We start from the raw sequence: 16,996 nt of genomic DNA on the forward strand, positions 1-16,996 counted from the left end.
GTCTGTATATAGGAGTGGTATCTGTATATAGAGGGATCTCTGTATATGGTAGTGGTGTCTGTATATAGAGGGATGTCTGTATATAGGAGTGGTGTCTGTATATAGGAGTGATGTTTGTATATAAGAGGATGTGGCCAAAGTGGCTACCAAGGATTCCTGCATGCCAAAATGGCTTCCAAGGGGCCAAAGTTGCTAACAAGGGGCCCCGCACATCAAAGTGGCTACCAAGGGGCCAAATTGGATACCCAGGGGCAGGGCCCTGCATGCCAGACTTTCTCCTGAGGTTCATTGGCAGCTGGCAGCGCTGTTCAAGCACCATGTATTTCCTTCAGGAAATGCCCATCTAGTTATTATTATTATTCTTCTCCGCGTTTTCCGCAATTAATGCGGCCCGAACCGCTCGGCGCAGAGACCCCGTTCAGGCGGCGTTTCGAAGCCCTCGGTGGGGACAGGTGTGCTATGACTTTTATAGTCGATCCGATATGTAGATTTTATTTAAATCGCATTTTAAAAAAAAAAATTCCCATAGGAAATAATGGCGAACTTTCCATTACCCCAAACTTGACCTTCCAAAGATGGCAGCTATGCAAATGTACGGTATCCATTTTAGGACATGATCATTTATCACACGGCCCCGTGTGCAAAAGTAAGTGCGCCCCGGGCCCGTGTGCAAAAGTAAGTGCGCCCCCGGCCCCGTGTGCAAAAGTAAGTGCGCCCCCGGCCCCGTGTGCAAAAGTAAGTGCGCCCCCGGTCCCGTGTGCAAAAGTAAGTGCGCCCCCGGCCCCGTGTGCAAAAGTAAGTGCGCCCCCGGCCCCGTGTGCAAAAGTAAGTGCGCCCCCGGCCCCGTGTGCAAAAGTAATGGCGCCCCCGGCCCCGTGTGCAAAAGTAATGGCGCCCCCGGCCCCGTGTGCAAAAGTAATGGCGCCCCCGGCCCCGTGTGCAAAAGTAATGGCGCCCCCGGCCCCGTGTGCAAAAGTAATGGCGCCCCCGGCCCCGTGTGCAAAAGTAATGGCGCCCCCGGCCCCGTGTGCAAAAGTAATGGCGCCCCCGGCCCCGTGTGCAAAAGTAATGGCGCCCCCGGCCCCGTGTGCAAAAGTAATGGCGCCCCCGGCCCCGTGTGCAAAAGTAATGGCGCCCCCGGCCCCGTGTGCAAAAGTAATGGCGCCCCCGGCCCCGTGTGCAAAAGTAATGGCGCCCCCGGCCCCGTGTGCAAAAGTAATGGCGCCCCCGGCCCCGTGTGCAAAAGTAATGGCGCCCCCGGCCCCGTGTGCAAAAGTAATGGCGCCCCCGGCCCCGTGTGCAAAAGTAATGGCGCCTCCGGCCCCGTGTGCAAAAGTAATGGCGCCCCCGGCCCCGTGTGCAAAAGTAATGGCGCCCCCGGCCCCGTGTGCAAAAGTAATGGCGCCCCCGGCCCCGTGTGCAAAAGTAAGGGCGCCCCCGGCCCCGTGTGCAAAAGCAAGTGCGCCCCCGGCCCCGTGTGCAAAAGTAATGGCGCCCCCGGCCCCGTGTGCAAAAGTAATGGCGCCCCCGGCCCCGTGTGCAAAAGTAATGGCGCCCCCGGCCCCGTGTGCAAAAGTAATGGCGCCCCCGGCCCCGTGTGCAAAAGTAATGGCGCCCCCGGCCCCGTGTGCAAAAGTAATGGCGCCCCCGGCCCCGTGTGCAAAAGTAATGGCGCCCCCGGTCCCGTGTGCAAAAGTAATGGCGGCCCCGTGTGCAAAAGTAATGGTGCCCCCGGCCCCGTGTGCAAAAGTAATGGCGCCCCCGGCCCCGTGTGCAAAAGTAATGGCGCCCCCGGCCCCGTGTGCAAAAGTAATGGCGCCCCCGGCCCCGTGTGCAAAAGTAATGGCGGCCCCGGCCCCGTGTGCAAAAGTAATGGTGCCCCCGGCCCCGTGTGCAAAAGTAATGGCGCCCCCGGCCCCGTGTGCAAAAGTAATGGCGCCCCCGGCCCCGTGTGCAAAAGTAATGGCGCCCCCGGCCCCGTGTGCAAAAGTAATGGCGGCCCCGTGTGCAAAAGTAAGCGCGCCCCCGGCCCCGTGTGCAAAAGTAATGGTGACCCCGGCCCCGTGTGCAAAAGTAATGGCGCCCCCGGCCCCGTGTGCAAAAGTAATGGCGGCCCCGTGTGCAAAAGTAATGGCGCCCTTGGCCCCGTGTGCAAAAGTAATGGCGCCCTTGGCCCCGTGTGCAAAAGTAAGCGCGCCCCCGGCCCCGTGTGCAAAAGTAAGCGCGCCCCCGGCCCCGTGTGCAAAAGTAAGTGCGCCCCGGTCCCGGGTGTGCAAAAGTAAGTGCTCCCCTGGTGTGTGAAGTGCTGCTGTAAAGCTGGCAGCGCTGTTCAAGCACCATGTATTTCCTTCAGGAAATGCCCATCTAGTTATTATTCTTCTCCGCGTTTTCCGCAATTAATGCGGCCCGAACCGCTCGGCGCAGAGACCCCGTTCAGGCGGCGTTTCGAAGGCCTCGGTGGGGACAGGTGTGCTATGACTTTTATAGTCGATCCGATATGTAGATTTTATTTAAATCGCATTTTAAAAAAAAAAATTCCCATAGGAAATAATGGCGAACTTTCCATTACCCCCAACTTGACCTTCCAAAGATGGCAGCTATGCAAATGTACGGTTTCCATTTTAGGACATGATCATTTATCAAAGTCAAACATCAGAATAAAGTGACTATGACACCCTCTCGTCCCGTGTGTGAAAAGTAAGTGCACCCCCAGACCCGTGTGTGAAAAGTAAGTGCACCCCCGGTCCCCTGTGTGAAAAGTAAGTGCCCCCCCGGTCCCGTGTGTGAAAAGTAAGTGCCCCCCGGCCCCGTGTGTGAAAAGTAAGTGCCCCCCGGTCCCGTGGGTGAAAAGTAAGTGCACCCCCGATCCCCTGTGTGAAAAGTAAGGGCCCCCCCGGCCCCTTATGTGAAAAGTAAGTGCCCCCCCGGCCCCGTGTGTGAAAAGTAAGTGCCCCCCCGGCCCCGTGTGTGAAAAGTAAGTGCCCCCCCCGGCCCCGTGTGTGAAAAGTAAGTGCCCCCCCGGCCCCGTGTGTGAAAAGTAAGTGCACCCCCGGTCCCCTGTGTGAAAAGTAAGTGCCCCCCCGGTCCCGTGTGTGAAAAGTAAGTGCCCCCCGGTCCCGTGGGTGAAAAGTAAGTGCACCCCCGATCCCCTGTGTGAAAAGTAAGGGCCCCCCCGGCCCCTTATGTGAAAAGTAAGTGCCCCCCCGGCCCCGTGTGTGAAAAGTAAGTGCCCCCCCGGCCCCGTGTGTGAAAAGTAAGTGCCCCCCCGGCCCCGTGTGTGAAAAGTAAGTGCCCCCCCGGCCCCGTGTGTGAAAAGTAAGTGCACCCCCGGTCCCGTGTGTGAAAAGTAAGTGCACCCCCGGTCCCTTGTGTGAAAAGTAAGTGCACCCCTGGTCCCCTGTGTGAAAAGTAAGTGCACTCCCGGTCCCCTGTGTGAAAAGTAAGTGCCCCCCGGCCACGTGTGTGAAAAGTAAGTGCCCCCCCGGCCCCGTGTGTGAAAAGTGCCCCCCCGGCCCCGTGTGTGAAAAGTAAGTGCCCCCCCGGCCCCGTGTGTGAAAAGTAAGTGCCCCCCGACCCCGTGTGTGAAAAGTAAGTGCACCCCCGGTCCCGTGGGTGAAAAGTAAGTGCACCCCCGGTCCCCTGTGTGAAAAGTAAGTGCCCCCCCAAACCCGTGTGTGAAAAGTAAGTGCACCCCCGGTCCCCTGTGTGAAAAGTAAGTGCACCCCCGGTCCCCTGTGTGAAAAGTAAGTGCACCCCCGGTCCCCTGTTTGAAAAGTAAGTGCACCCCCGGTCCCCTGTGTGAAAAGTAAGTGCCCCCCGGCCCCGTGTGTGAAAAGTAAGTGCACCCCCGGTCCCGTGGGTGAAAAGTAAGTGCACCCCCGATCCCCTGTGTGAAAAGTAAGTGCCCCCCCGGTCCCCTGTGTGAAAAGTAAGTGCACCCCCGGTCCCATGTGTGAAAAGTAAGTTCACCCCCGGTCCCCTGTGTGAAAAGTAAGTGCCCCCCGGCCCCGTGTGTGAAAAGTAAATGCACCCCCGGTCCCGTGTGTGAAAAGTAAGTGCCCCCCCGACCCCGTGTGTGAAAAGTAAGTGCACCCCCGATCCCGTGGGTGAAAAGTAAGTGCACCCCCGGCCCCGTGTGTGAAAAGTAAGTGCACCCCCGGCCCCGTGTGAAAAGTAAGTGCACCCCCGGTCCCCTGTGTGAAAAGTAAGTGCCCCCCGGCCCCTTGTGAAAAGTAAGTGCACCCCCGGTCACCTGTGTGAAAAGTAAGTGCACCCCGGTCCCCTGTGTGAAAAGTAAGTGCACCCCCGGTCCCCTGTGTGAAAAGTAAGTGCACCCCCGGTCCCATGTGTGAAAAGTAAGTGCACCCCCGGTCCCCTGTGTGAAAAGCAAGTGCCCCCCGGCCCCGTGTGAAAAGTAAGTGCACCCCCGTTCCCGTGTGTGAAAAGCAAGTGCCCCCCCGGCCCCGTGTGTGAAAAGTAAGTGCACCCCCGGTCCCGTGGGTGAAAAGTAAGTGCACCCCCGGCCCCGTGTGTGAAAAGTAAGTGCACCCCCGGCCCCATGTGAAAAGTAAGTGCACCCCCGGTCCCCTGTGTGAAAAGTAAGTGCCCCCCGGCCCCGTGTGTGAAAAGTAAGTGCACCCCCGGTCCCGTGGGTGAAAAGTAAGTGCACCCCCGGCCCCATGTGAAAAGTAAGTGCACCCCCGGTCCCCTGTGTGAAAAGTAAGTGCACCCCCGGCCCCGTGTGTGAAAAGTAAGTGCACCCTTGGCCCCGTATGAAAAGTAAGTGCACCCACGGTCCCCTGTGTGAAAAGTAAGTGCACCTCCGGTCCCCTGTGTGAAAAGTAAGTGCACCCCCGGTCCCCTGTGTGAAAAGTAAGTGCCCCCCCGGCCCCGTTTGTGAAAAGTAAGTGCACCCCCGATCCCGTGGGTGAAAAGTAAGTGCACCCCCGGCCCCGTGTGTGAAAAGTAAGTGCACCCCCGGCCCCGTGTGAAAAGTAAGTGCACCCCCTGTCCCCTGTGTGAAAAGTAAGTGCACCTTCGGTCCCCTGTGTGAAAAGTAAGTGCCCCCCGGCCCCGTGTGTGAAAAGTAAGTGCACCCCCAGCCCCATGTGAAAAGTAAGTGCACCCCCGGTCCCCTGTGTAAAAAGTAAGTGCACCCCCGGTCCCCTGTGTGAAAAGTAAGTGCCCCCCGGCTCCGTGTGTGAAAAGTAAGTGCCCCCCGGCCCCGTGTGTGAAAAGTAAGTGCCCCCCCGGCCCGTGTGTGAAAAGTAAGTGCACCCCCGATCCCCTGTGTGAAAAGTAAGTGCCCCCCCGGCCCCGTGTGTGAAAAGTAAGTGCCCCCCGGCCCCGTGTGTGAAAAGTAAGTGCCCCCCGGCCCCGTGTGTGAAAAGTAAGTGCCCCCCGGCCCCGTATGTGAAAAGTAAGTGCACCCCCGGTCCCGTGGGTGAAAAGTAAGTGCACCCCCGGTCCCCTGTGTGAAAAGTAAGTGCCCCCCGGCCCCGTGTGTGAAAAGGAAGTGCACCCCCGGTCCCATGGGTGAAAAGTAAGTGCACCCCCGGTCCCGTGGGTGAAAAGTAAGTGCACCCCCGGCCCCGTGTGTGAAAAGTAAGTGCACCCCCGGCCCCATGTGAAAAGTAAGTGCACCCCCGGTCCCCTGTGTGAAAAGTAAGTGCCCCCCGGCCCCGTGTGTGAAAAGTAAGTGCACCCCCGGTCCCGTGGGTGAAAAGTAAGTGCACCCCCGGCCCCATGTGAAAAGTAAGTGCACCCCCGGTCCCCTGTGTGAAAAGTAAGTGCACCCCCGGCCCCGTGTGTGAAAAGTAAGTGCACCCTTGGCCCCGTATGAAAAGTAAGTGCACCCACGGTCCCCTGTGTGAAAAGTAAGTGCACCTCCGGTCCCCTGTGTGAAAAGTAAGTGCACCCCCGGTCCCCTGTGTGAAAAGTAAGTGCCCCCCCGGCCCCGTTTGTGAAAAGTAAGTGCACCCCCGATCCCGTGGGTGAAAAGTAAGTGCACCCCCGGCCCCGTGTGTGAAAAGTAAGTGCACCCCCGGCCCCGTGTGAAAAGTAAGTGCACCCCCTGTCCCCTGTGTGAAAAGTAAGTGCACCTTCGGTCCCCTGTGTGAAAAGTAAGTGCCCCCCGGCCCCGTGTGTGAAAAGTAAGTGCACCCCCAGCCCCATGTGAAAAGTAAGTGCACCCCCGGTCCCCTGTGTGAAAAGTAAGTGCACCCCCGGTCCCCTGTGTGAAAAGTAAGTGCCCCCCGGCCCCGTGTGTGAAAAGTAAGTGCCCCCCCGGCCCGTGTGTGAAAAGTAAGTGCACCCCCGATCCCCTGTGTGAAAAGTAAGTGCCCCCCCGGCCCCGTGTGTGAAAAGTAAGTGCCCCCCGGCCCCGTGTGTGAAAAGTAAGTGCCCCCCGGCCCCGTGTGTGAAAAGTAAGTGCCCCCCGGCCCCGTATGTGAAAAGTAAGTGCACCCCCGGTCCCGTGGGTGAAAAGTAAGTGCACCCCCGGTCCCCTGTGTGAAAAGTAAGTGCCCCCCGGCCCCGTGTGTGAAAAGTAAGTGCACCCCCGGTCCCATGGGTGAAAAGTAAGTGCACCCCCGGTCCCCTGTGTGAAAAGTAAGTGCCCCCCGGCCCCGCAGGTGAAAAGTAAGTGCCCCCCCCGGCCCCGTGTGTGAAAAGTAAGTGCCCCCCCGGCCCCATGTGTGAAAAGTAAGTGCCCCCCCGGCCCCGTGTGTGAAAAGTAAGTGCACCCCCGGTCCCATGTGTGAAAAGTAAGTGCCCCCTGGCCCCGTGTGTGAAAAGTAAGTGCCCCCCGGTCCCATGTGTGAAAAGTAAGTGCCCCCCGGTCCCCTGTGTGAAAAGTAAGTGCCCCCCGGTCCCCTGTGTGAAAAGTAAGTGCACCCTCGGTTCCCTGTGTGAAAAGTAAGTGCCCCCCCGGCCCCGTGTGTGAAAAGTAAGTGCCCCCCGGCCCCGTGTGTGAAAAGTAAGTGCCCCCCCCGACCCCGTGTGCAAAAGTAAGTGCCCCCCCCGGCCCCGTGTGTGAAAAGTAAGTGCCCCCCCCGGCCCCGTGTGCAAAAGTAAGCGCGCCCCCGGCCCCGTGTGCAAAAGTAAGCGCGCCCCCGGCCCCGTGTGCAAAAGTAAGCGTGCCCCCGGCCCCGTGTGCAAAAGTAAGCGCGCCCCCGGCCCCGTGTGCAAAAGTAGTGGCGCCCCCGGCCCCGTGTGCAAAAGTAATGGCGCCCCCGGCCCCGTGTGCAAAAGTAATGGCGCCCCCGGCCCCGTGTGCAAAAGTAATGGCGCCCCCGGCCCCGTGTGCAAAAGTAATGGCGCCCCCGGCCCCGTGTGCAAAAGTAATGGCGCCCCCGGCCCCGTGTGCAAAAGTAATGGCGCCCCCGGCCCCGTGTGCAAAAGTAAGTGCCCCCCCGGCCCCGTGTGTGAAAAGTAAGTGCCCCCCGGCCCCGTGTGTGAAAAGTAAGTGCCCCCCCGGCCCCGTGTGCAAAAGTAAGCGCGCCCCCGGCCCCGTGTGCAAAAGTAAGCGCGCCCCCGGCCCCGTGTGCAAAAGTAAGCGCGCCCCCGGCCCCGTGTGCAAATGTAAGCGCGCCCCCGGACCCGTGTGCAAAAGTAATGGCGCCCCCGGCCCCGTGTGCAAAAGTAATGGCGCCCCCGGCTCCGTGTGCAAAAGTAATGGCGCCCCCGGCCCCGTGTGCAAAAGTAAGCGCGCCCCCGGCCCCGTGTGCAAAAGTAAGCGCGCCCTTGGCCCCGTGTGCAAAAGTAAGCGCGCCCCCGGCCCCGTGTGCAAAAGTAATGGCGCCCCCGGCCCCGTGTGCAAAAGTAATGGCGCCCCCGGCCCCGTGTGCAAAAGTAAGTGCGCCCCCGGCCCCGTGTGCAAAAGTAAGTGCGCCCCCGGCCCCGTGTGCAAAAGTAAGTGCACCCCCAGCCCCGTGTGCAAATGTAAGTGCGCCCCCGGCCCCGTGTGCAAAAGTAAGTGCGCCCCCGGCCCCGTGTGCAAACGTAAGTGCGCCCCCGGCCCTGTGTGCAAACGTAAGTGCGCCCCCGGCCCCTTGTGCAAAAGTAAGTGCGCCCCGGTCCCGGGTGTGGAAAAGTAAGTGCGCCCCGGTCCCGGGTGTGGAAAAGTAAGTGGCCCCCCTGGTCCCGTGTGTGAAAAGTGCTGCTGTAAAGCTGGCAGCGCTGTTCAAGCACCATGTATTTCCTTCAGGAAATGCCCATCTAGTTATTATGGTGCTTGAACCTCCTAGGTTCAAGCAACATATTGTAATCCGATTTCTTATATTTTATTATTATTATTATTATTATTATTCTTCTTCTTCTCCGCGTTTTCCGCAATTAATGCGGCCCGAACCGCTCGGCGCAGAGACCCCGTTCAGGCGGCGTTTCGAAGCCCTCGGTGGGGACAGGTGTGCTATGACTTTTATAGTCGATCCGATATGTAGATTTTATTTAAATCGCATTTAAAAAAAAAAATTTCCCATAGGAAATAATGGCGAACTTTCCATTACCCCAAACTTGACCTTCCAAAGATGGCAGCTATGCAAATGTATGGTATCCATTTTAGGACATGATCATTTATCACACGGCCCCGTGTGCAAAAGTAAGTGCGCCCCCGGCCCCGTGTGCAAAAGTAAGTGCGCCCCCGGCCCCGTGTGCAAAAGTAAGTGCGCCCCCGGCCCCGTGTGCAAAAGTAAGTGCGCCCCCGGCCCCGGGTGCAAAAGTAAGTGTGCCCCCGGCCCCGTGTGCAAAAGTAAGTGCGCCCCGGCCCCGTGTGCAAAAGTAAGTGCGCCCCCGGGCCCGTGTGCAAAAATAAGTGCGCCCCCGGCCCCGTGTGCAAAAGTAAGTGCGCCTCCGGCCCCGGGTGCAAAAGTAAGTGCGCCCCCGGCCCCGTGTGCAAAACTAAGTGCGCCCCCGGCCCCGTGTGCAAAAGTAAGTGCGCCCCCGGCCCCGTGTGCAAAAGTAAGTGCGCCCCCGGCCCCGTGTGCAAAAGTAAGTGCGCCCCCGGCCCTGTGTGCAAAAGTAAGTGCGCCCCCGGCCCCGTGTGCAAAAGTAAGTGCGCCCCCGGCCCCGTGTGCAAAAGTAAGAGCGCCCCGGCCCCGTGTGCAAAAGTAAGTGCGCCCCCGGCCCCGTGTGCAAAAGTAAGTGCGCCCCCGGCCCCGTGTGCAAAAGTAAGTGCGCCCCCGGCCCCGTGTGCAAAAGTAAGTGCGCCCCCGGCCCCGTGTGCAAAAGTAAGTGCGCCCCCGGCCCCGTGTGCAAAAGTAAGTGCGCCCCCGGCCCCGTGTGCAAAAGTAAGTGCGCCCCCGGCCCCGTGTGCAAAAGTAAGTGCGCCCCCGGCCCCGTGTGCAAAAGTAAGTGCGCCCCTGGCCCCGTGTGCAAAAGTAAGTGCGCCCCCGGCCCCGTGTGCAAAAGTAAGGGCGCCCCCGGCCTCGTGTGCAGAAGTAAGTGCGCCCCCGGCTCCGTGTGCAAAAGTAAGTGCGCCCCCGGCCCCGTGTGCAAAAGTAAGTGCGCCCCCGGCCCCGTGTGCAAAAGTAAGTGCGCCCCCGGCCCCGTGTGCAAAAGTAAGTGCGCCCCCGGCCCCCTGTGCAAAAGTAAGTGCGCCCCTGGACCCGTGTGCAAAAGTAAGTGCGCCCCCGGACCCGTGTGCAAAAGTAAGTGCGCCCCCGGCCCCGTGTGCAAAAGTAAGTGCGCCCCCGGCCCCGTGTGCAAAAGTAAGTGCGCCCCCGGCCCCGTGTGCAAAAGTAAGTGCGCCCCCGGCCCCGTGTGCAAAAGTAAGTGCGCCCCCGGCCCCGTGTGTGAAAAGTAAGTGCCCCCTTGGCCCCGTGTGTGAAAAGTAAGTGCCCCCCGGCCCCGTGTGTGAAAAGTAAGTGCCCCCCGGCCCCGTGTGTGAAAAGTAAGTGCCCCCCCGGCCCCGTGTGTGAAAAGTAAGTGACCCACAACTCTGACCTGTATATAGGAGTCTGTATATAGGGGGATGTCTGTATATAGGAGTGGTGTCTGTATTTAGAGGGATGTCTGTATATAGGAGTGGTGTCTGTATATAGGGGGATGTCTGTATATAGGAGTGGTGTCTGTATATAGGGGATTGTCTGTATATAGGAGTGGTGTCTGTATATAGAGGGATGTCTGTATATAGGAGTGGTGTCTGTATATAGAGGGATGTCTGTATATAGGAGTGATGTCTGTATATAGGGGGATGTCTGTATATAGGAGTGGTGTCTGTATATAGAGGGATGTCTGTATATAAGAGTGGTGTCTGTATATAGAGGGATGTCTATATATAGGAGTGGTGTCTGTATATAGAGGGATGTCTGTATATAGGAGTGGTGTCTGTATATAGAGGGATGTCTGTATATAAGAGTGGTGTCTGTATATAGGGGGATGTCTGTATATAGGAGTGGTGTCTGTATATAGAGGGATATCTGTATAAAGGAGAGATGTCTGTATATAGAGGGATGTCTGTATATAGGAGTGGTGTCTGTACATAGAGGGATGTCTGTATATAGGAGTGGTGTCTGTATATAGAGGGATGTCTGTATATAGGAGTGGTGTCTGTATACAGAGGGATGTCTGTATATAGGAGTGGTGTCTGTATACAGAGGGATGTCTGTATATAAGAGTGGTGTCTGTATATAGGGGGATGTCTGTATATAGGAGTGGTGTCTGTATATAGAGGGATGTCTGTATATAGGAGTGGTGTCTGTATATAGAGGGATGTCTGCATATAGGAGTGGTGTCTGTATATAGGGGGATGTCTGTATATAGGAGTGGTGTCTGTATATAGGGGGATGTCTGTATATAGGAGTGGTGTCTGTATATAGGGGGATGTCTGTATATAGGAGTAGTGTCTGTATATAGGGGGATGTCTGTATATAGGAGTGGTGTCTGTATATAGGGGGATATCTGTATATAGGAGTGGTGTCTGTATACAGAGGGATGTCTGTATATAGGAGTGGTGTCTGTATACAGGGGGATGTCTGTATATAGGAGTGGTGTCTGTATATAGGGGGATGTCTGTATATAGGAGTGGTGTCTGTATATAGAGGGATGTCTCTATGTAGGAGAGATGTCTGTATATACAGGGATGTCTGTATATAGGAGTGGTGTCTGTATATAGAGGGATGTCTGTATATAGGAGTGGTGTCTGTATATAGAGGGATGTCTGTATATAGGAGTGGTGTCTGTATATAGAGGGATGTCTGTATATAGGAGTGGTGTCTGTATACAGGGGGATGTCTGTATATAGGAGTGGTGTCTGTATATAGAGGGATGTCTGTATATAGGAGTGGTGTCTGTATATAGAGGGATGTCTGTATGTAGGAGTGGTGTCTGTATACAGAGGGATGTCTGTATATAGGAGTGGTGTCTGTATAGGGGGATGTCTGTATATAGGAGTGGTGTCTGTATATAGGGGGATATCTGTATATAGGAGTGGTGTCTGTATATAGAGGGATGTCTGTATATAGGAGTGGTGTCTGTATATAGAGGGATGTCTGTATATAGGAGTGGTGTCTGTATATAGAGGGATGTCTGTATATAGGAGTGGTGTCTGTATATAGAGGGATGTCTGTATATAGGAGTGGTGTCTATATAGAGGGATGTCTTTTTATAGGAGTGGTGTCTGTATATAGAGGGATGTCTGTATATAGGAGTGGTGTCTGTATATAGGGGGATGTCTGTATATAGGAGTGGTGTCTGTATATAGAGGGATGTCTGTATATAGGAGAGATGTCTGTATATAGAGGGATGTCTGTATATAGGAGTGGTGTCTGTATATAGAGGGATGTCTGTATATAGGAGTGGTGTCTGTATATAGAGGTATGTCTGTATATAGGAGAGATGTCTGTATATAGAGGGATGTCTGTATATAGGAGTTCTGTCTGTATACAGAGGGATGTCTGTATATAGGAGTGGTGTCTCTATATAGGGGGATGTCTGAATATAGGAGATATGTCTGTATATAGAGTGATGTCTGTATATAGGAGTGGTGTCTGTATATAGAGGGATGTCTGTATATAGGAGTGGTGTCTGTATATAGAGGGATGTCTGTATATGGAAGTGGTGTCTGTATACAGAGGGATGTCTGTATATAGGAGTGGTGTCTGTATATAGAGGGATGTCTGTATATAGGAGTGGTGTCTGTATATAGAGGGATGTCTGTATATAGGAGTGGTGTCTGTATACAGGGGGATGTCTGTATATAGGAGTGGTGTCTGTATATAGAGGGATGTCTGTATATAGGAGTGGTGTCTGTATATAGAGGGATGTCTGTATGTAGGAGTGGTGTCTGTATATAGGGGGATGTCTGTATATAGGAGTGGTGTCTGTATATAGGGGGATGTCTGTATATAGGAGTGGTGTCTGTATATAGAGGGATGTCTGTATATAGGAGTGGTGTCTGTATATAGAGGGATGTCTGTTTATAGGAGTGGTGTATGTATATAGAAGGATGTCTGTATATAGGAGTGGTGTCTGTATATAGAGGGATGTCTGTATATAGGAGTGGTGTCTGTATATAGGGGAATGTCTGTATATAGGAGAGATGTCTGTATATAGAGGGATGTCTGTATATAGGAGTGGTGTCTGTATATAGAGGGATGTCTGTATATAGGAGTGGTGTCTGTATATAGGGGGATGTCTGTATATAGGAGAGATGTCTGTATATAGAGGGATGTCTGTATATAGGAGTGGTGTCTGTATATAGAGGGATGTCTGTATATAGGAGTGGTGTCTGTATATAGGGGGATGTCTGTATATAGGAGTGGTGTCTGTATATAGAGGGATGTCTGTATATAGGAGTGGTGTCTGTATATAGGGGGATGTCTGTATATAGGAGTGGTGTCTGTATATAGAGGGATGTCTGTATATAGGAGAGATGTCTGTATATAGAGGGATGTCTGTATATAGGAGTGGTGTCTGTATATAGAGGGATGTCTGTATATAGGAGAGATGTCTGTATATAGAGGGATGTCTGTATATAGGAGTGGTGTCTGTATATAGAGGGATGTCTGTATATAAGAGTGGTGTCTGTATATAGGGGGATGTCTGTATATAGGAGTGGTGTCTGTATATAGAGGGATGTCTGTATATAGGAGAGGTGCCTGCATATAGGAGTGGTGTCTGTATATAGGAGTGGTGTCTGTATACAGAGGGATGTCTGTATATAGGAGTGGTGTCTGTATATAGGAGTAATGTCTGTATATAAGAGGATGTGGCCAAAGTGGCTACCAAGGATTCCTGCATGCCAAAATGGCTACCAAGGGGCCAATGTTGCTAACAAGGGCCCCCGCACATCAAAGTGGCTACCAAGGGGCCAAATTGGATACCCAGGGGCAGGGCCCTGCATGCCAGACTTGCTCCTGAGGTTCATTGGCAGCTGGCAGCGCTGTTCAAGCACCATGTATTTCCTTCAGGAAATGCCCATCTAGTTATTATTCTTCTTCTTCTCCGCGTTTTCCGCAATTAATGCGGCCCGAACCGCTCGGCGCAGAGACCCCGTTCAGGCGGCGTTTCGAAGGCCTCGGTGGGGACAGGTGTGCTATGACTTTTATAATCGATCCGATATGTAGATTTTATTTAAATCGCATTTAAAAAAAAAAATTTCCCATAGGAAATAATGGCGAACTTTCCATTACCCCCCAACTTGACCTTCCAAAGATGGCAGCTATGCAAATGTACGGTGTCCATTTTAGGACATGATCATTTATCAAAATCAAACAGAATAAAGTGACTATGACACCCTCTCGTCCCGTGTGCAAAAGTAAGTGCGCCCCCGGCCCCGTGTGCAAAAGAAAGTGCGCCCCCGGCCCCGTGTGCAAAAGTAAGTGCGCCCCCGGCCCCGTGTGCAAAAGTAAGTGCGCCCCCGGCCCCGTGTGCAAAAGTAAGTGCGTCCCCGGCCCCGTGTGCAAAAGTAAGTGCGCCCCCGGCCCCGTGTGCAAAAGTAAGTGCGCCCCCGGCCCCGTGTGCAAAAGTAAGTGCGCCCCCGGCCCCGTGTGCAAAAGTAAGTGCGCCCCCGGCCCCGTGTGCAAAAGTAAGTGCGCCCCCGGCCCCGTGTGCAAAAGTAAGTGCGCCCCCGGCCCCGTGTGCAAAAGTAAGTGCGCCCCCGGCCCCGTGTGCAAAAGTAAGTGCGCCCCCGGCCCCGTGTGCAAAAGTAAGTGCGCCCCCGGCCCCGTGTGCAAAAGTAAGTGCGCCCCCGGCCCCGTGTGCAAAAGTAAGTGCGCCCCCGGCCCCGTGTGCAAAAGTAAGTGCGCCCCCGGCCCCGTGTGCAAAAGTAAGTGCGCCCCCGGCCCCGTGTGCAAAAGTAAGTGCGCCCCCGGCCCCGTGTGCAAAAGTAAGTGCGCCCCCGGCCCCGTGTGCAAAAGTAAGTGCGCCCCCGGCCCCGTGTGCAAAAGTAAGTGCGCCCCCGGCCCCGTGTGCAAAAGTAAGTGCGCCCCCGGCCCCGTGTGCAAAAGTAAGTGCGCCCCCGGCCCCGTGTGCAAAAGTAAGTGCGCCCCCGGCCCCGTGTGCAAAAGTAAGTGCGCCCCCGGCCCCGTGTGCAAAAGTAAGTGCGCCCCCGGCCCCGTGTGCAAAAGTAAGTGCGCCCCCGGCCCCGTGTGCAAAAGTAAGTGCGCCCCCGGCCCCGTGTGCAAAAGTAAGTGCGCCCCCGGCCCCGTGTGCAAAAGTAAGTGCGCCCCCGGCCCCGTGTGCAAAAGTAAGTGCGCCCCCGGCCCCGTGCGCAAAAGTAAGTGCGCCCCCGGCCCCGTGCGCAAAAGTAAGTGCGCCCCCGGCCCCGTGCGCAAAAGTATGTGCGCCCCCGGCCCCGTGCGCAAAAGTAAGTGCGCCCCCGACCCCGTGTGCAAAAGTAAGTGCGCCCCCGGCCCCGTGTGCAAAAGTAAGTGCGCCCCCGGCCCCGTGTGCAAAAGTAAGTGCCCCCCCGGCCCCGTGTGCAAAAGTAAGTGCCCCCCTGGTCCCGGGTGTGAAAAGTAAGTGCCCCCCGGCCCCGTGTGTGAAAAGTAAGTGCCCCCCGGCCCCGTGTGTGAAAAGTAAGTGCCCCCCCGGCCCCGTGTGTGAAAAGTAAGTGACCCACAACTCTGACCTGTATATAGGAGTCTGCATATAGGGGGATGTCTGTATATAGGAGTGGTGTCTGTATTTACAGAAATGTCTGTATATAGGAGTGGTGTCTGTATATAGGGGGATGTCTGTATATAGGAGTGGTGTCTGTATATAGGGGATTGTCTGTATATAGGAGTGGTGTCTGTATATAGAGGGATGTCTGTATATAGGAGTGGTGTCTGTATATAGAGGGATGTCTGTATATAGGAGTGATGTCTGTATATAGGGGGATGTCTGTATATAGGAGTGGTGTCTGTATATAGAGGGATGTCTGTATATAAGAGTGGTGTCTGTATATAGAGGGATGTCTGTATATAGGAGTGGTGTCTGTATATAGAGGGATGTCTGTATATAGGAGTGGTGTCTGTATATAGAGGGATGTCTGTATATAAGAGTGGTGTCGGTATATAGGGGGATGTCTGTATATAGGAGTGGTGTCTGTATATAGAGGGATATCTGTATAAAGGAGAGATGTCTGTATATAGAGAGATGTCTGTATATAGGAGTGGTGTCTGTATATAGAGGGATGTCTGTATATAGGAGAGATGTCTGTATATAGAGGGATGTCTGTATATAGGAGTGGTGTCTGTACATAGAGGAAAGTCTGTATATAGGAGTGGTGTCTGTATATAGAGGGATGTTTGTATATAGTAGTGGTGTCTGTATACAGAGGGATGTCTGTATATAGGAGTGGTGTCTGTATATAGAGGGATGTCTGTATATAAGAGTGGTGTCTGTATATAGGGGGATGTCTGTATATAGGAGTATTTTCTGTATATGGAGGGATGTCTGTATATAGGAGTGGTGTCTGTATATAGAGGGATGTCTGTATATAGGAGTGGTGTCTGTATACAGAGGGATGTCTGTATATAGGAGTGGTGTCTGTATATAGGGGGATGTCTGTATATAGGAGTGGTGTCTGTATATGGAGGGATATCTGTATATAGGAGTGGTGTCTGTATATAGAGGGATGTCTGTATATAGGAGTGGTGTCTGTATACAGAGGGATGTCTATATAGGAGTGGTGTCTGTATATAGGGGGATGTCTGTATATAGGAGTGGTGTCTGTATATAGAGGGATGTCTGTATATAGGATTGGTGTCTGTATATAGAGGGATGTCTGTATATAGGATTGGTGTCTGTATATAGAGGGATGTCTGTATATAGGAGTGGTGTCAGTATACAGAGGGATGTCTGTATATAGGAGTGGTGTCTGTATATAGGGGGATGTCTGTATATAGGAGTGGTGTCTGTATATAGAGGGATGTCTGTATATAGGAGTGGTGTCTGTATATAGAGGGATGTCTGTATATAGGAGTGGTGTCTGTATATAGAGGGATGTCTATATAGGAGTGGTGTCTGTATATAGAGGGATGTCTGTATATAGGAGTGGTGTCTGTATATAGAGGGATGTCTGTATATAGGAGTGGTGTCTGTATATAGAGGGATGTCTGTATATAGGAGTGGTGTCTGTATATAGGGGATGTCTGTATTTAGGAGTGGTGTCTGTATATAGAGGGATGTCTGTATATAGGAGAGATGTCTGTATATAGAGCGATGTCTGTATATAGAGGGATGTCTGTATATAGGAGAGATGTCTGTATATAGAGGGATGTCTGTATATAGAGGGATGTCTGTATATAGGAGTGGTGTCTGTATATAGAGGGATGTCTGTATATAGGAGTTGTGTCTGTATACAGAGGGATGTCTGCATATAGGAGTGGTGTCTCTATATAGGGGGATGTCTGAATATAGCAGATATGTCTGTATATAGAGGGATGTCTGTATATAGGAGTGGTGTCTGTATATAGAGGGATGTCTGTATATAGGAGTGCTGTCTGTATATAGAGGGATGTCTGTATATAGGAGTGGTGTCTGTATACAGAGGGATGTCTGTATATAGGAG

General features: G+C 54.2%; 1 protein-coding gene across 5 annotated transcripts in view; it reads left to right on the forward strand.

The window, feature by feature from the left end:
• RBBP8 (RB binding protein 8, endonuclease) overlaps nucleotides 1-16,996 on the forward strand; it is a 176,028-nt gene that overhangs the window by 98,916 nt on the left and 60,116 nt on the right. The window lies entirely within an intron of this gene.

The sequence above is a fragment of the Ranitomeya variabilis genome, chromosome 6, assembly GCF_051348905.1.
Source record: "Ranitomeya variabilis isolate aRanVar5 chromosome 6, aRanVar5.hap1, whole genome shotgun sequence".
Classification (NCBI taxonomy): Eukaryota; Metazoa; Chordata; class Amphibia; order Anura; family Dendrobatidae; genus Ranitomeya; species Ranitomeya variabilis.